Source organism: Ascaphus truei, chromosome 6 (genome assembly GCF_040206685.1).
Source record: "Ascaphus truei isolate aAscTru1 chromosome 6, aAscTru1.hap1, whole genome shotgun sequence".
Classification (NCBI taxonomy): Eukaryota; Metazoa; Chordata; class Amphibia; order Anura; family Ascaphidae; genus Ascaphus; species Ascaphus truei.
In genome coordinates, this window is record NC_134488.1 from 96903547 (window position 1) to 96923787 (window position 20241).

At 42.3% G+C, this 20241-nt stretch overlaps 2 protein-coding genes across 4 annotated transcripts in view; one reads left to right on the forward strand and one right to left on the reverse strand.

Annotated features, from left to right (window-relative positions):
- MPV17L (MPV17 mitochondrial inner membrane protein like) overlaps positions 1-8778 on the reverse strand; it is a 40160-nt gene extending 31382 nt beyond the window's left edge. For 2 of the 3 annotated variants that reach the window (XM_075605276.1, XM_075605277.1), the window contains exon 1: positions 8586-8778. The gene's annotated coding sequence lies outside the window, so the exon portion shown is untranslated. Of the gene's footprint in view, positions 1-5594; positions 5754-8585 lie in introns of those variants that run through there. The other variant, XM_075605274.1, reaches the window with a different exon arrangement.
- The window catches only part of LOC142497458 (myosin-10-like), a 148021-nt gene continuing 133622 nt past the window's right edge, over positions 5843-20241 (forward strand). Inside the window, exon 1 of the mRNA XM_075605270.1 lies at positions 5843-6213. The gene's annotated coding sequence lies outside the window, so the exon portion shown is untranslated. The remainder of the gene's footprint in view (positions 6214-20241) is intronic.

Consider the following 20241-nt stretch of genomic DNA (forward strand, 5'->3'; position numbering starts at 1 on the left):
TCTTTCAACCTACAGAATCTGAAAACAGCACCTAATGCATTACAGCCAAAATTAAAGCACCAATCCCGATCAATTAAGCTATTGAATTTTTATTTAATTTTTTATTATATATGTCCAGCACTCCTCAGCCTAGCTGTTGCAGCAATGTTGTGATCCCTTTGGGGTTTCTTGGCTTCAGCCAGTTGCCTTGGCAACCCCCCTGCATTTTACCAGGATGGACTGCTCCCCCTCCCCTTGCCAGGTGGTACTGTCCCAGTTAATTTCCCATCAGCCCAGACCAGCATGCTTTCTTTTAGTACTAGCAGCAATCTTGAGCAGACATCTCTCCTATCCTTGTAAAGTTACTGATTTTTACTTATCCCTATATCTTGCATTTAGCCCACGTCCCTCATAGCTCCCCTTCCCCTCCAATACTCTTATGTCCCAGTGTTCCCCCAGTACTTCCCCCCCTTTTTATTTGTATGTTGTTGCCCCAAATAAACACTTCAGCAAGTAAGAAGGTTCACTTGCTTGATATATGGGATTGAGTTAACCTGCCTGTCCCTACTCATCTATCAGGGTGTGCTTGGTCCAGAACAAAATACATATATATTTATTTTTTTACAGGATTCGAACTGGGTATTCTCCAAAGCTGAATAGCACTATATTTAGCTCCATGGACACCCTCTGTTTCTAACATAGTGCTGGGTATAGGGGGAGGCGACGCCAGAGCTACTCCCAAGTTCCAATTCTGCAACAAAAATATAAACAGTTAAGAAAAAATTGCCTCTTTGGAATCCCAAGTATTAACCCCCATACAAATGTATATCTTACTAAAAATGTTAGCAATCATTATGTCACTTCTGAGTAAACGTAAAATAACACAACTTTAAATTGAATCTGCAATAAAATGCATCGGAATAAGTTATGCCTGCCCATGCCCAGGAGCTAAGAGGAAAAAACTGTGGCTGTGCAGTGAAAAGTGGGCTATTGGGAGGTATGTATTCAGATATACTGTACAGTATGTATCAAGCTAAAGGACAGTTTTCTTTTATACATGCCATTTCTCATCTTCTTGTGCCTGCATCAAATACAAGAAACAAAATAGCTATGTTTCTAATAATTAACAAGGAAATAAAGGGAAATCCAGGGCACTACGGATTGGAAATGAAGATTTATTCTGTCAAAGGCCTTTGACATAATAAATCTTTATTTCCAATCCATATTGCCCTGGATTTCCCATTATTTCCGTATACTTAGGAATTCTCCAGACAGGTTTTCCCCTGAACCAAGGTGCACCGGTACAAAAAAAAGCAAGTATTTTGCTTCTACTGTGTGATTTATGGTGTGCAAGACTGAATCTTTATAATCTAATAATTAACAGACATCGCTATACAGATGTACCTTATGCCAGCTCATTCCTAGCAGATTGATTCAGAGAAATCAAAAGTAATGGACAGAAAAGCAGAATTTGATACTGCACATTTCATTATAATACTGTATGTGTCTCACTCCTCCCTAATTGCTCCTACTGTACCTAAGCGCTTCTTCTGCAAGCACTGAAGGGACGATTGCACCTCGGTCAGCCGAAACTGCTATTGATTTGATTGATCCTCAGAGCGATCATGTGATTGCGATATCACTGATGACAGAACAGAAGAGGCGGCCTCCTCTTTCGTTTCTGTCGGCCAGATTGAGTTCAGCACTTCACAGAAGGGCAGAATGCGATCTCCCCTGGGAAAGATGCAGAAAGCCCATCACGTGGCTACTATGTCATGGGGCCCTTAAGAGTGCCAGGCACCATGTCATGGCGACTACTTCATGGGACAGAAATCCACCCAAAAATGTACTTAAGATTTTTTTTTAATCAAGGTTCAAATTGTGTGGTCCTCCAAACCTGAACTTATCTATTTCCAGCTTCGGGGACTCCCGAAGTTTTCATTGCCATTGGACTTCTTGGTTATTTGAAGATGGCATCCACAGTTATCAATAGGAATCTGTTTGGTGGCCATTTTGTTTTCCTCAAATTTAAGTAGAAATCTGGCACATGTAAGGCTGGGGACATGGTGCCTTTGCCCACGCGGAGGCTGTGAAGTGACCCGTGTGACGCGGGTGCTTTCCCGACTATGGTGGACGGGCCGTGGGGGTGTGTGCCTAGGGGCGTCACGGAGCTGGTTCGCCCTTCATTTATTGAACCGCTCACGTGACAGGCCTGTCGCGTCAAGAAATCAGTTTCACGCGCCCGCATACTGCATGAATGCGAACACTGCCTTAAGGCAGTCTGATCGCTCAGCGTGCGGACGCCTCTGCACAGTGTGCGGACGCCTCTGCACAGTGTGCGGCACCATGGCCCCAGCCTAAGTATGATCTCAGGGCTGACATTAGAATTGTCCAGCTCTGGCGGATCCCTCAGTTCAAATCATGTTCAAAAATCAATTTACAAAAAGTAAATAAACGAGCTTCCGGGAGTGCTGCTTTAAAGCTGCAGACCAAGCAATATCCTACATGTGTTTTTTAATAGATCAGTTTTCTACTATGAGAAAATACTTGTAGCATTTTTTTTAAACAACTCTAAATTACATTTGTAATGTATTATTATGTTACAAGCATTTTGTGTTTCTATAGCAACCATTTACAAAGTCACACCCCCTTCCTCTTCTGAAACAGGCTCTGGTACACCCGTTTGATCCTTGCCCCCTCTCTAGCAGTGAACCAATTGTATCTAGTGACACCTGGTCACATTATCTTCCCACAGAACTTTGCATTTTTGGTCCTCTTTTGCTGCACGGACAGACATTTAGTGAACCCCTGACCTGAATCTTCGCCGATTGAGCACAGGAAATGAATCGATCGGCAACTTAGCTAATTACGTATTGTGTGGATTGTATTGATGCACATATTAAAGGGGAAACATTTTTAAACATTAAAAACGTCAGCTTGGACTATTGCTTTAAAGGCAAAATGCTTTTTTGGGGCGTGTCTTGCTAAAACCATTAAAATATTCAGAATTCTAATAACCTGGCATACAAAAAGTTAATTGAAGTCAAGTTACACCTTAAGAATAAATGGTTTTGGTTTATTAACTTGAAACTATTTTTGGGATCAGGCTAGACTGCCCTAGCAGGTTTTCTGTGTTTGCTCTTAGATAACCCCACTTTTAGAGACTTTGATCTGTAAATTGTCAACTAGAGTACCAGCGCTTAACCTGGGGTTATCATTGATGGCCCATTAAAATGATATGTGCATATTATGGTGGTCTGGTGACAGTACCCAGACCTACCTGAGGATCATCCTCAAATGGGAACCTACATTCCTGAATCCCCCCCTTTAATTATCAGAGAAAGGTGAAAATAGTGTCAACATTCAGTTTAAGGCAGTGGGTTTCAAAACACACACACACACGCCCCCCCCCCCTCCCTCCTCTCTATGCCTCACACACTCACTTTAAGGGAGCGGCCGACGCTCACAGCGCGCTCTTACCTGATTCTTCCTCTCCCTCCTGTCAGCCGGAAGTTGACACGACTTTCGGCGCCGACCGCAGCAGGGAGAGGAAGGATAGCAGTGACTGGGCGGCTGCTGCTGAGCTCGGGAGCCGCCGGGTCACTGCTATGTGGGGTGCCACGTGCTTGGTACAGTTGTCCCAGCTCTCCCTCCTACCCACCCACCTTGCGGCCGCAGAATCTGAGGGGTGCTCATGGAACCCCGGTTGAAAATCACTGGTCTAAGGTCTTTGCAAAAAATAAAAGATATCTTAGATCCAATATGAATCACGAGAAAAATAAAATACATATTTGTAACCAGCACGTTCAGCCGTTTCAATTCATGTTAAAAGATGCTGGACTAGTTAAGCTGCATGTGAGATATCCATTACATCAACCGTGCGCAAACTCGGGGGAGCGAGATTTGTCTGGGGGGGGGGGCGCGGGCGGTTGCAGAGGTCCCGCGCTCTTCCCCCAGGCATTTAAATGAAATGCTGGGGGATCGCGTGAGGCCTCTGCAACTAACTTATCGCTATTCTGAAGAGCTGCAGGGACACGTTGCCATGGCAACGCAGCATCAAATGACGCTGCAGTGCCATGTGGAGTAACGTCACACGTCCATCTCCATGGCAACGGGGTCACGTGATGTCACCCGCGGCGTTATTTGACGCCACAAAGCAAGGTGAGGGGGGGGGGTGCGACGTGAGAGCAAGAGGGAGCAGGCAGGGGGGCGTAGCTGAAAAAGTTTGCACTCCCCTGCATTACATAGTAATAATTGTTCTTGTATAGCGCTGCTAGTTTTACGTAGCGCTTTAGGCCAGGTACCCGCTGGCTACTGCTGTGGCAGACGCTGCAGGGACAAGAGCCGCCTCTCGATGGGGCCGGGGCCGCTGCGAGGGGAGGCCGCTGCGAGGGGGGGGGCCGCCGCACTGCGTGGTGAGTTTTTCCAGCCTGCATGAAAATGGTGAGGGGAACTAGCAATGGAGCGCTAGGCCGCACACCCCGGTGGTTCAGCCAATGAGGGCGAACCTGCCGGGTGACGTCACGGCCGTGCCCCCTCTCTCTTTCCCCCTGCAGCTCTCTGCAGACCGGGAAATTTGGCTGCGCAGGCACTGGGGCCGTAACCTTACAGAGACATTTTGCAGACACAGCCCCAGCACCGTGCAGCTTTGTTTAAGGTGCCTGAGGCACAGGGAGATAAAGTGACTTGCCCAAGGTCACAAGGAGCCGACACCGGGAATTGAACCCGGTTGTGCAAACGTACATTTTAATAAGCCAAACACATTGATACAGGTCACGACGCTCTAGGTTAGGGCTGGCCAACTCCAGTCCTCAAGGTCCACCAACAGGTCAGGTTTTCAAGATATCCCTGCTTCAGCACAGGTGTCTCAGTAATGACTTAGCCACCTGTGCTGAAGCAGGGATATCCTGAAAACCTGACCTGTTGGTGGCCCTTGACGAGTGGAGATGGCCACCCCTGCTCTAGATGTTATCGAAAGAAAGTTATGGGAGGTATTTTTATACGTTGGCAGGAAAAGGGTTAAGACAGCTAAAACATTAAATGGTGAATGAGCCAAAAACCAGGAAGATAATTTTATGTTGGAAAATATCTGTTCATTATCATGATTAAGGAATGTAGTGATGTCGCCAATAATTGACCAGTAGTGTGCAGTCTCCAGACAGCCACCCTGCACAGGCTCCCGCCACACAATGACAGCATTATATCCCTCGTCCCCCTGCTCCACAATACAGTGCATTCAAACACCAAATGTCCCGCCCACACAGACGCCGTGGCCCCGCCCACCCACATGGCCCGCCCACTTAACTTCACAGCGCTATGTTCGCATTCTATACTAGTTCATGGCAGTGGGCGGGGTTTAGCGCCTTTCGACTTTTACTTCACAGCGGCACTCGAGCCTCTGGGATTGGCGAGGAGCCGCTGTGGGCGTGGCTTCACACGGCACTTCGCCGCCCGAAGGCTGTCTCTACCATTCAGTGTTCCTCCCCGCCCCTTTGGCCGCGCACACCTGTCGCAGCAGGTTGCCCGCGCGTCCTTATTATCTCAATATCTCGATGACAATAGGTTGGCGGTGTCAGTCTCGCTGGTGACAGATGTGTACGACCTCGTGCCCTTACCTCTGCGGTGGCAAATGCTCGAACTAGCTCTGCCGCCTGCGTCTCTTCCCTGCCTCCCCCAGGCACGCTCTTCTACGCGCAAACTCCGCCCAACCGTGAAGCTGTCACGCGCTGCACTCCCCTTTTTTTTACCGTCCCCGTGCCGCAATCCCTTGTCACTTTTGCCTTATTGACCGCTTCACACGTCAATCTCGTCAACTCCGCCCACCAGCCGCCTTTTTGTCTCGCCTCATTGGTTGAAGGTAGAGCGGAGGGCGGGTACTCCGTCTTGCGCTCAATGGCCCCCCTAGTAACGGGAGCCGCAAGAAGTGCTTGTGTCTCTGGACAAGGGGCTGCAGCGGCGGCCTCGGGGCGGTGAGCTAGACGCGGTGCCTGCCCTCCATCCATCTCTACCCACAGCAACCTGCGTCTGTCACACGTAATCATAAATAAGAGCAATCTCCAAACCGGCGGTTTCATATCCTCGGTGCCATTCATGTAAGAAGTTATAAACCGGTCCACATAGGGAATCAGCACCTTTTTGTCTATTTTTTTTTTAATTTGTATTTTTTTATTTTTATATTGCTGGACAAGTTTAAATCAGAATATCCCGAAGCAAAAGCTCCTGTGCAGTGAACAGGTAAACGTGCTATTTATCTACCATTCGTGTGGATATAACCTGGTTAAATAACTGGGCTATCACCAGAACTGCTGGCTGGATCACTGCTGCATTCTGCGCTGTAACCAATCATTGCAAATGATCAGGTCACTGATGTATATTCAATTGTAATTGTTCATGCAGTTATGATATCTAGCATAATATTATACACACTTCAGCACCATCGTGTCAAATATGCCATGTTAAGCTGTCAGCTGTGTGTGATTGCAGTGTCTGAATTTGTCTTAATAGGCATATCTATAATTATTACAATTATGATTGAACCGTGATGGTGGCAGATTGTGTAAAGTGAATGCATCTCTGAATATGGCTAGTGGTGGTTATACATGATAGAGTTGCGTCTGATTGTGTGCACCCATTAAGCAGACTTTATTGTGAATGGTCACCCTGCACAGCACAGTGTTAGCAGTGCAATGTCTGATCTGCAAGAGCTGTTATGTGCAGCATTAGCTCATTTCCTTGCTGGGGTTTGTATCAAGGCCTCCACCAACTAGTTATACGGTATTTGCCAGTCATCTTGTGTCCAAAACATGTGTCAGTTACTGGCGGCAGTGCTCAGCTTCCCCTGGGAAATCTCACTCCTTCACACCTGCAACCAGGCATTTTTTCTATAACTGTAGTTGAAGGGGGATCTTTATTATTACAAAGCTAGTATAATCACACACATTTAAGATACATTCAGTTCACATCAGTTGTGTCCCTAAAAACCCGTGCTGTCCCATTTCTTTTCCACATTGTGTATTTTACTTTTAGTTGCCTCTGAATAATAAAATAATATAAATAAAATAAGTATCTTGCACATTATTAACACGAAGCTCATTTTTAGGACCCTAGTTTCCATCTTATATGTGATACATTCGTATAAATTAAAGAGACGTTTTGTGCATCAGGACTTTTGGGTACCCATGTCAAAAAGCAGATTTAACAGCATTTCATTAAACATTTTTATAGGTGCCCCAAATAGTGACCTTTGTCATCATGAAAGACTCAAAGTTATAGTTGTGTAGGAGAAGAAAGCAGCATGAAATGGCACTGTATCTAACCAACATGGCAGACCTAGCAAGGGTCTGTTAGGATTATTTTTAAGTGATCTGTTTTCTAAAAATAGAATTGAGTTGAAAGAGTGTCATGTTATGAGCTGTCTATTATGCATTTCCATGAAAAGTATTCTCCCTGAACAAGAAATTGTGTTAATTCTGCTGTCAGTAAAAGGTCCCTTTCTGTTCCAGAAAGGGAGAGTAAATTTGCAGACTGAATGAGGAATGCTTCTTAATTATATTAGACACTTAACACATTCTTCCTCCAAACCTGTGTTAATGGAATTGAAGACCACAAAATCACCTGGCATCCAAAGCAATAACAGATCTTTTGTTCATTACTTAATTCCTGAATAAAAGCAGTGAATAGCATTTCATGTCACATTCAATACAAATGGACTGTAATACATACCTCACTAGCTGCACCCCCTTTGTTCTTTTGCTTTTAAGGTGTAGGCTTACTTAGAAATGTATATAGGAGCAATAAAGTAAAACCACTTGGCTTTATAACATGCAGTCTTCTTTCACTAATATTCAAGAAACAATAGTTTGCATCTTGAGGTCTAAAAGCTAAAATCTGAACACTAGAGAGTTAATGTCTTAAAGTAAAATGGGGTTTGATGCACCTCGACATATTTTTCTCCTAGTTGTGCTGTATCATAGAAACGTGTTAATTGAGCAGATGTTTTTGCCACAAAGAAAAGGCCATGCTGTATAATTTGATACTTCTCATTATATGTGCTTTAGGAAACACTTCCTTATGATCTTCCAATCGCAAGATAGTAAAAATGCTGAAAACAATGGAGCAAAAGTACTTGGATACATTGACGACAAGACACACATGTATTCTTTGCTCAAGATTTGCCCCAAATAACATATAAATGTATAAAACCATACGGTAGTTAGGACGTAAGAGAAACATCCTTAACACCATACACAACATGTCTTGAACTAAGTTCTTTACAGTTGATGGTCTCATTCACTGGATCTTCTCACCATATTTAGTAAGATGAATACAGTACTTCTAACTAATCAGCAAATCTTCGCTGGGGAGACGGTTGGATTCGATTTTATAAATAGTTCAAGATGGCCTTAGGGTGACATTATGACATGGGAATACAACTCGTGAGTGCCCATTGCTTTGGAAATGACATTGTAATCGCATTTAGAAAATGGTCTCATCAGTTCAGTCTGGTTTAAATTGTACATTGCAAGTTTACAATTTACTAAAGCATGTTACAAAGCAGTATCGAATTGATCCCTTCTGCAAGGTAATTGAAGCCTGGGATACCTTACCTGCTGTGACCGATGCAGTGACCTTTTATGGGACATTGTGCACTGCGGGTTCAAGCGAAGCTGACAATATCCAGCTTCCCAGGGCAAAAGAGATATAAGGTTGTTCAGATTCATAAATAGTCCATCTGCAACTTAGCTTCTTCGGTGTCTGACTGGAGTGTGACGCATTTCATAGAAATGTCTTGCTGGCTCATAGAGCAATGAAGGAGATGTAATAAATGTTTGTGGCTTGTATACAGAGCAAAGGTTGTCTGACCTCGGTAATAAGTTATGTGGCAGCTCACTAAAGGCAATGTTGTAACCTTGCAGTGGCTTGAGGCAAGGGTACTCAACTCCAGCCCTAAAGCCCCCCTCAACAGGTCCGGTTTCCAGGATACCCCATCTTCAGCACAGGTGGCTCAATCAGTCCCAAGCTTAGCACAGGTGGCTCAATCGGTGCCTCTGAGCCACCTGTGCTGAAGCTGTGATCCTGAAAACCTGACCGGGGGGGGGGGGGGGGCTTGAGGACTGGCGTTTAGCACCCCTGGCTTAAGGTAAACAAACTTGTCAATACACCTATTCTTGGGATAGATAATCGCTATCACTAGGTTCACTATTAATAATTCAGGTCAATATAACGTGGAAGAACGATGGGGCGCAGTACAGAGAACAAAATAAACAGTGTTCACTTTGAATGCACTTAAGTGGGTTGTAGGAATAAAACGTAACTTTAAATACATCACTTAAAAACCGAATTAAAATGTTAAATAATAAATGAATATCCATGTAAAATCATAGAGTAGGCAAGAGTGAGGAGCTCCTGTATTGTGCTGATTTCTAGTATTTCAAAGTACTCAGGAGTAGTATAAAGAGCCTCTAATAGCCCTAACAAACCTGTCCCATGAAACTTTTACAGAAGAATTAACTGGATCTCGTTTTGATGATTGTATTTTAGATAACTCTATGTAAGCCTTTTCAATGATAACCTTGTGGGTTCTGCCTCGTCTCTTGCGTTCGTATACCTTTCTTATAATACATTATATGGTCATTATCTGGATAAGTAAAATAAAATGTGTAGTTCCTCTAAAAGATAAGGATATTGAAAAACATGTTGAAAATAATAAACCATATCCAAAGCTAGCCTAATATACTGTACCAGGGAAAAAACAGTATTTTTCAAGCGATTTTCAACGTAATCGCTATCCTTCTAGAGATTATGTTTTATGTGAGGAATGAATAGGCTTTTATTTTTAACCAGTCCTATGTAATGCAATTCTAATCAGACACACTGGTACAATGTTATCTGTTTGATTATTTATAGAATAAGAATTATTTGACTCAAAACAGAAATACATTTGAATTAACATTTTATCTGTAAAAGTGAATGTAAGTATAATTCCTTAAAAGAAAACTATTATATATATGTGTGGCTTTATAGGTTGGAATACCTTTTAGGGGACCACCATGAGAGTTCTAAATAGATAACATTATCTGGAAAAGAAACTTCTGAGGTTTTGACTGCTCCGTACAGTACAATTTAATCCAGTGGAATTAATTTCCGGTCGCCTCTATGCAAATAGCAACTGGATTTTCACGGCTGTCGGCTTGACACCCCTGCACGGCTTGAGCCGACTGCATCCTCCAGAGCTGCCATATTGCTTTTTGCGTCTCGGCCTGCATGAACGTCGGCCGCCCACTGCTGAGGTTTCTGTACTCCCGGTGTCCTGTTTGTTTCAATGTTATGTATGTCAAATCCATTATACGCAAAAATATCTGTTGCCATCTAATTTTGTAGTTATTGTCTGTGTTTTATCTTAATGTAAGTTATATTATTTATGTCATTGATATTGTAGATCAGCTGTGTGGGGGCCTGGGTTTTAACTTGATATTGCACTTGTTTGTGGATGGTTTTGGCAGCTCTTTTTGTGTCTATTAACCTCTCCAGCTGTTCAAGTGACCTGCAATAGGAAGCAAGAGCAATCCAAAGCCCAATTCTACAAAACGGTGCTAAGCTTTAGCACACCTATTCATATGGATGAATGCTGAAGCTTAGATCTGGGCCCAAGAGAGGTAGAGGATCAGAATGAATCCATTTTCTTTTGGAAATATTTTTGTGTTCAAGTCAAATTTTAGTAGAGTTTTTTTTGTCACTGGAATTTAGGAGGCGACAGCATGATTTGTCGCTTTGAAAGAGTGACGAGTAAAAAAAAAATATTTGACTAGTGCAGCTGGATATGCAATGTCATGCCATGAATTTATCTATGAACCACTGTAATATTTGTCTGCTACAAGTGCACTATAATATACGTCATCCTGTGTTCTACGCAAATCTTTCACCTCTACTGCTCTCTCATTTTAATCCTTTTTCCCTCACTGCCTCTTGCCTGTAGAACTCCCTCAAACTCTGTTTGCACCAAGCACCTTCTCTCCCCACCTAACCTTAAAACTCCTCTCTTAAATGAAGCCTTTCATTAGCCTAGATTCATGGCTACTGTCCCACACCCACTCCTACAATGACTGCCATCTACAGCACTTATTCCTTCAACTGCTTTCTCTGCAAGTTTCTCACATACCACTTTAGATTGTAAACTCTCCGAGGCAGGGATTTCCTTTCCTATTGTCTAATCTAATTTGTTGCATTTATTGTACTATTTTTCCCTGTATTGTTTCTCTTGTAAAGCGCGAAGTACAACTGTAGCCGCTATATGAATAAAGATACACATACATATTATTTATGATAACACTTATACAATCCATTTCTAGCTCCTAGTGCACATGAAGACAAATCCATATTGATTAAGAAGTGTTTCTTCATAAGACACCTCCCATGCTGCCGTGCACCCCGTTCACTTGGTCTGACACTCGGAATACCCACTTCAGCCTTTGAGTGCTGGAGGGGCAGCGGCAGCAGAGTGGCACAGTCCCTCCAACACTCACGGTTACGTGATCTCTCCGTCACTGATGGCGGAACAACGAAGGTGGAGGAGAAGGGCGGTACTCTCTCCCCTACAAAAACATTCAAGTAGATTTATGACATAGCTAGTAAACCCCATGACGTACGGTAGTAGCTACATCCTAGGGCACACAATTGGTTAGGCCGCGCTTATAGTCCCGGCTACAGCGACATTGCGTAGCGCCAAAACAAGTATATGTAATCCGTCGCATGCGCGACCAACTTCGCTGGAAGTCAATGGAAATTGATTTTTTTCGGTGACCGCAGCGTAACGTCGGCGGCACATGAGCGGTTCAGCCAATGATGGCGAACCGCTCACGGCCACGCCCCTGGTCGCTGTCTCTGGTCTCCTACACTGTAAGCTTAAATCGCTATTACAACGGTGACAGATGACGTCTCGCTGTAGCTGGGACTATAAAGCGCAGCCTTAAGCCTTAACCACAATGGTATTCTTCCACTGTTATATTTAGACCGAACAAAAAAACATAAAATAAGCCAGACAGCAAGATAGCTTTCGTTTATAGCATGTAATAATGTAGCCAGCATTGTCATTAGGACAATGGACACGTTGGGTGCCAGTTAACATGAAGCAGCACCATGTTGAATATTGGTTACTTTTGTGTGACTTTACCCAGGGATTCAAACGATCACAATAAGGCTGCGCTTATTTTATTTATTTATAAAATATTTTACCAGGAAGTAATACATTGAGAGTTACCTCTCGTTTTCAAGTATGTCCTGGGCACAGAGTAAAACAAATAATACATGGTTACAAGTACAGTTACATAAATGAACAGGGTATACATTATATACAAGACATTGCATGCACAGTTAAAGAAAATATATATTATGAGCGTATGAAACAATTACAGACCAGATTAAAGTGTGAGACAGCCTTAGATTTGAAAGAACTTAAACTGGTGGTGGATGTGGGAGTCTCTGGTATAGTGCCTTGCGACGCGACGGCGCTCCGAAACAAATACACGGACTCCGTCGCAAGGACATCGCGACCAAACTTTTTGGAACCGGGTAAATTTGATTTTTTAGAGACAGTCGCCACATGTGAGTGTCTTTAAACCAATCAAATTGCGCGGCCCGCCCCATTTAGTGACGTCACTGGCCTTGTCGCTAAAAATCAAATTACAACTTTCGGCGACGGTTGACGTCATCGGTCGCGTCGCGTTACTGTCGCCTGAACTATAAGAATATGGTGGGTTTAGAAAGTTCATGAAAATGCTAATAGAAACAGAAATCCTCAAAAGGAGATACAAAGTAGCACTCTACCCACAGTATTCTTAAAGCAGCAGTCCAAGCTGCCGTTGTTTGTTTTTTCCCCCCCTTTAATATGTGCATCAATACAGTCCACACAATAAGTAATTAGCCAAGTTGCCAATCGACCCATTCTCCTCTGATCGATCGGCGAAGATTCGGCTCGGGTTCACTAAATGGCCGTCAGTGCAGCAGAAGAGGACCAAAGATGCAAAGTTCTGTGGGGAAGATCATGTGACCAGGCAGTCACTAGATACAATTGGTGCACTGCTAGAGAGAGGGCAGGGCTCAAACAGGGGCGTGCCAGAGCCTGTTTCAGAAGTGGAAGGGGATGTGACTTTGTAAATGGTTGCTATAGAAGCAAAAATTGCTTGTTACATTATAATAGATTAAAAATATCTTTCAGACTGGTTTAAAAAAAAAAAAAATGCCACAAGTATTTTCTCTAGTACAGAAGTGTTTTTTTGTTAATAAATCAGATGTAGGATATTACTTGGTCTGCAGCTTTAATGCATAACTTCCATTTCTCTGAAGGAGCAGTGGAGAGTGCAACATTTCAGGTTCCATATGGACCTTTCATCAGGTATACACTATCCGCAAAAACACACCTAAATAGTACAATGTGGCGCCAAAAGATCCCAAAGCAGGAAATGCCAATCATCTACATCATATTATACAAACGCATAGAAAACACACACAGACCTGTCCTCACTGAAGTTTTGTCCCCTATTTTTTCCATTTCTATTATTGTTATTTAAGAAAGTTCATAAAACCCTAAAACAGTGTTTTTTTTAACTTTTTTTTTATTTTTATTTTTTTTTAACTTTTTTTTTGTTAAGGCAGAGGTGTGCAAACCGGGGGGGCGCAGGATTTTTTTGGGAGGGCACGGCGGTTGCAGAGGCCCCATGCTCTTCCCCAAGTCATTTAAATTAAATGGCGGGGGATCGCGTCGGGCCTCTACTGAACTTCCCGAGGTTCATCCAGCTTCAGATGATTCTGCGGGGTCATGTGACGTCGCATGACCCTGTGGCGTCATTTGAAGCCCGTCGCCATGACAACGCGGTGACGTGACCCCACGGCATCATTTGACGCCGACAGGGAGATAAGGGGGGGCGTGAGCATTGCAGGAGTGGAGGCAGGGTGGCGCAGCAACAGAAGTTTGCGCACCCATGGGTTAAGGAACCCTATAATTATATTGTGAGATTCTGAGGAACCCCAACCCTCTCTAATAGCATGTCGGAGATCAGATGCATTGTATGGAACCCCAACCCTCTCTAATAGAGTGTCAGATATCGGATGCATTGTTAATTCTTCTGTATTTGGTACTACTTTCAAATTACCTGAAAATTGCAGGGAACTGTTTATGGATGCCCGGGGAACCCAAGGGTTCATAGGAACCCCTGTTGTATTGTATTGTATGTCTTTATTTATATAGCGCCATTAATGTACATAGCGCTTCACAGTAGTAATACATGTGGTAATCAAATAAATAACAGATAATATAAATAACAGATCATGGGAATAAGTGCTTTAGACATAAAAGTAACATTTCGGAAGAGGAGTCCCTGCCCCGAGGAGCTTACAGTCTGTTAAAAAACCACTGTCCTACACCATGCAAGTTACTGCAAACACAAAGAACTAATTGGTACATTGGCGTGTCACCCCCACCTGTATCATATAGATCAGGGGTGCTCAAACACAGTCCTCAAGGGCCACCAACAGGCCAGGTTTATGGATATGCCTGCTTCAGCATTTTGATTGAGCTAGCTATGCTGGAGTATGGATGTCCTTAATTCTGGCCTGTTGGTGGCCCTTGAGCACTGAGTTTGAGCAGCACTGATATAGTGGTGCAAATGCAGATAAGCATTTTTTCGCAATTACATGTTTATGAGCAGCCTTGGACTGTTATTTTTTGCTACCAATTCAATGTATACATTAATTCCTGTGTGTGCTGTATTGCATGGATTTTACAGCAACTCTTCCAATAAAGAAGTAGAGAATCAGAAATGCACCTGAAAGTTATTTGTTTTGTCCTTTTGGACTCCTCAGCTTGAGTTTAGTTATTGACTCTGTATGTAGTGCTGAGATTAACTACGAACCAGATGCCTTACGTTTATGGTGGGTAAAAAAGTAGCAGCATGGATAGAAAACGAAATGACACGTGCTCAGTGTACTACGTTTCATGTACTGTACTCGGTACTCTCTGCAGTGTAACCAGTATATGACGTGACTATGGGGGGAATGCAGTAGGTTTCTGGGATCTGTGAAAGACATGCAGATACACTCGTGAATGCTTTACCCAGGAATAATTAAAGGAGTAATCCAAGCATTTTTTTTTTTCTCCTAATATTTTTATTTTGCATAATACACGTGGGGGGGGGGGGGGGGGGAATTCCACAATCTTTACATGTACTTTCTTACATTCACAATTACATTTACAACTAAGGTCTTCATTTAGGGCGTCCCATTGTGTAGATTCAGGGGGGAGGGCAGGTCCTTTCTTTATTTTGTAATACAGGATTGAAGCAGGGGGTCTCCGGAGCTGAGCCCCATTAATTTCAGCTTCGGGGACCCTCTGCTTCCAGAGATACTTGCCTCCGAAGGCGGTGCCGGTATCTCCTGGGCCAATAGGAAGACAGACTGGGTGATGTCACGGCTCCCTATTGGCCTGCAGGGCCAGCAGCCATAATGTGAACTCTGGAGTGGCTACCAGCACCACTACGGAGGTTTGTATCTCCGGAAGCAGGGGGTCCCGAGCTGAAATGAATGGGGTCCAGCTCTGGAGACCCACTGCTCAATCCTGTATTTAAAAAAATGAAGAAAAAATAAACGTCATGGATTGCCTCTTTGAGTCTTGCATGGGCATGATAACCTCACATCACTTGATAATATACCCAGGAATTAGATGTACTGTTTATAACATTTCATTTTTACAACAACTTCAAAGGAACTTTAGAGATCAAACAGAGGTGTGAAATGTTTAGAAATGCTGAGGTATGTATCTCAGAGACATATGCCCTTTTGGTAATTATCTCATACATTGTAAATGCTGGGAATGTGCATACTAAAGCACCACAGTGATTCTAACACACCCTTGATGAAAATCTGTTCACAGTAATTCATATAAGCCAGCACTCTCTTTACTTGTTGAACGTGTATGTCAGATACGCCATTTTCTCTCCCCGTGCAATCTCTACTACAGCAATCAGCTGTTTTCAGATACTCAAGAGGATAGAATTAAAAGTAGCAGCGCAACAAGGGCGGAGTCCAAATACGCGCAAACCGCACGGTAAAATAGATCATATGTAGAGTAGAAAAACAAGCACTAGGTTTGTTGGGGGAAGGGGGGGGGGGCGGGCAACCCTCTGGACGAGGGCAACCCTCGTCAGGTTAAACCGCGCAGTTTGCGCACATTTGGACACCACTCAAGTTGTGCTGCTACTTTGAATTCTTTCCTCTTGAAAATCTGTACCGCCATTTCTTCTGATTTTTATCCCGGTTTTTTCATGAGTTTGCTCTCTGTGGCCCAGATTCACTGAAGGTTGCTAAGCTCTGGCACGCCTTAACTTTTATTAACTTGAAAGGGAGTTAAGGCGTGCTAAAGTTTAGGCCCTAGCTAATTGCTGTTACTTTGTGCTTCAAGAACATTGGCCTCTCTTCAAGAAGATTGGGTCAATAGAACTGTATATACAGACCTGTGAGCTGTTGATCTCTCGAGATGTGACTGAAAACTCAATGACTAATAAATCGTCTGAGTCCAACATGTTCTTTCATATCACTGATGGTGACAGGTGTTGTTTGTATGTGAGATGATGTCATTTCTTCATACATTTCTCATTCCCCCATAATCCTCATGTTTCTCTTGCTATTGAAGGCACTTCTCCAAAGAATGACATTTTATAATGTGTTACCTTTGCTTTCCAGGTGTATCTTGTTTACCCTGGTAGAATACTTAGATTTTATTCTTTCTCAATGTACCGTGCTAAACAAGTCTGGTGCATTAGTGCCTCTTAACTTCAATGTCTGCGTGTGGCTTCCTTATTTTATGGGAGTTTATTTATTTGCATGTTAAGTTTATTGACGTTGTCAGGCAGTTTTGCATTGTTATTTTTCCATTGTTAATCAGGAAGCTATTTGTTTTAGGGTCTTATTCTATATTTTCTGAACTGGACGTTTTTAGACGAAAAACCCCATTTTAAATCTATTTTTGGCTAAAAAAAAGGTCCGGTAGGACACTTTGGACAATATAGAAGGATGTGTAGTGTGAAGCTTTTGAATTAAAGTCAAACACAGAAGTACATTCCTGCAATGTTAATCAACTGTATTAAAGGTACTGTCTCATATGGGGCCAAATCAATCTAATGACATTAATGTGTTATAGTATAAGCATATATAATTGTATGTATGTATGTATGTATGTATGTATTTTTAAAAAGTATGACATTTTAGGGGGGGGGGGGTTTAATAAGGTATTTTTTATGGAGGGGAGTGAATGTAAATCTTATTTGCTTCACTTCTTTGACAAAGCAATCAGATGTATCCATGCATGTTGCCTGTGTGGAAAAGGACATAAATTAAAGCAAAAGCACGAAGCAGAGAAGAGCAGTAAAACCGAACCTAAACTACAAATAACAATATTTGCAAACATTTTCATGGTGAACTTTAAAAACATTCTTTAAAAGTATTTGTATTTTTCATTAGGTAATTTCGGAGGTGATAAGATGAAGGACTTGATTCTATATTGTCCGATGCGTCTGTTTTTGGAGAAGAAATCCCAATGAGCTCAATAAGGATTTACGGGGCTGCATCAGACTATGTAGAATTACCCCTAGAAATACAAGACAAGATCTGACTTTATGCAATAAAATGGTATATTCACTGGGGTTCTTAAGTGAATGTCTTTGCTACTAATGTTGTCTATTGGTCTCTGTGAGCAGGAGCAGTTATTACTGGGCCGCCCATGTGCTTCCTTTCCACCGAACATGAAATAAAAATAGAAGCTTGCACTGCCGTGGTTTAGACGTGTAGAGGCAGACTCACTTAGCTGGACTATGCCTCATAGGACCAGTGTGTTAATGCTAGTGACATGTTTAAGGGCTCAACCCCTTTTTTTGTATCAAAATCTAACACCTAAAGTATTTTTAATAGTTATTGAATAATCCATATTTATTTAATTACATATTTTTTAAAGATGGTTTGTAACAGGAAGGGTGGGATAAGATTATCAAAAACACTTGATTGATAAACCCTCCATGTTTCAGAGGCCCTGTACTGTACAAAAATCAACTGGGCTTCATTTTCCAAAAAAGAAAAGTAGCCACATATTTGCTTAATTCATGTGGGAATTATAGTATTTCACTTTTTTTGGTGCATTTATTCTAATTATTTTTTTTAAATACACTTTCAGTAATATGGGCATTTAATCACGTACAATGATATATTACATATTCACAGTGAACAAATAAATAGAAGCGCAAATAAAAAGAAGAACTAATTCTCCTCTGGGCTGCCAATGAGTAACCGCCTCTAGAACCGTGCAATGGAGTGAACAAGTGATCAAAGCACAGATGAGTGAATAAAAGTGATAAAAGCAGTATTAACTGTGTTGAAAAAAGTATCAAACAATTCATGCACTCACTAAAATGTGGTTCAAATGATGGTATGCTGGTACACCATTACTCCTCAAAATAAAGGAGATAAGAAAAACATTGCATAACAACGTTTTAATAACATTCACAGAAGTACATTTGGGATGCACATCACAATAATCATTTTTAATTTTATGAATAGATATAGTGAAAAACCAAGGTGAAAAAGTGAAACTTTTTCACCTTGGTTTTTCACTATATCTATTCATAAAATTAAAAATGATTATTGTGATGTGCACCCTAAATGTACTTCTGTAAATGTTCATTCAATTGTTAATACGATTAACTTCTGTACATAGGTAGCACTCATTTTGTGTTAATAACTAACACTTGACAATTACAATTATCTATATTGTTTACTTAAGAGTGAGCGGTGTGAAATGCTCTGTGTTGTGCAACGTTTTAATAAGATCTGAAGACACAAAAGGTAACATGCTCCCAGTCTTGTAAGACAGTAAGTGGTTTTTAGGCACACTAAGGCCTGTAATATAGCGCGTGCACTACCGTGCGCTTGTCAATGATTGCCTGTCTGAGCCTGACGTTGCTATAGTTGCACGCGCACGCAGCTGTGAGCGTTGGCGCGGCAGATCTGAGGAAATACAAGAAATGTGCGTATTAGCGCTCTTGACGCGCCACGTGATGCTGTGAGACAATCACAGTGCGGCCTAATGCTGTGATGTCATAGCCACCCGTCCTAGCCGTGCGTGTCACCACTTGCCCTATAGACACTAAACGCGCGTGCCATGTGCCACCCTGTGTGCTCACCAGCACGTACTATATTACAAGCCTAAGACCTCGCTGGACAGATGCATGCTGCAATCTGAGGGTGCCCGGTAAGCTCTTCTCGCTATAGTGCAGGGCCTCCGTCAGCTGCAGATTGTCTCTGGTGTCGGCACTGGGGACTTCTGCATGTGTACACGTACAACTACGATGTCCTGCTGGAGTCTAGAGGATTTCTACGGTGTCCGTGAAAGATCAAAAAACCTACCCGTTTTTGTTTTTTGACTTCTCAAAATGGCTTCCTCTGGTTTCCTTAAGTATTCACATCTATTTACTTTATTTCACCCAATGGGATCCATCACTAGGTAATTATCGTTTTTAAGAGTATTTCTTGAATGCTATAACTTTTTTGAACTCCAGGTTGTAGTGACAAAGTACAAGATTATAAGTTATATATTATTTGTATGTTCAATTGATTTTTTTTTTTTACATTTTTCTAAGAGCGAAAAGTTATATAAATTCTTTATGGCTGTATTTTGACTATTTCTTGATTAGGTATGTTATATATCCAACTTGACAAATGATATAGTTTGTAAGCAGTCGATTACTTGTTTTTCCAATAACTTTACAATTATTTTAATCTCCAGTGTGCTCTTTATTTGTGTGTGTATATACAGTACTGTATATATATATCAAATGGAAATATTACTGTATGCTCATTTGCATGTCTTAGACAGGTCTGCAACCCTACCTTTCACCATTATCACCCAGCACCCAGCGCTTCCACTGCAGCAAGGGATTCTGGGAAATGACATGCAAATGAGCACACAGTGCCACCTTTTTACTTCAAAACCATTTAACATGGTCCCCTATAAGCTTAAGCTTGCTGCATTTCACAGCTTTGAGCACAGCCTGGGTTAAGATGCATAGCCAGTAAACCCACCCACAGACAGCCGTTTCGACCTTAATGGGTCTCCTCAGTGTGGGGTTGGTTATACTGGCTTTGCAAAATGAAGCACGGATAGGTTTCACCACACTTCCTTAAGTTATGGTGGGTAAAAAAAGTGACAAAAACCCTCCACAGTAA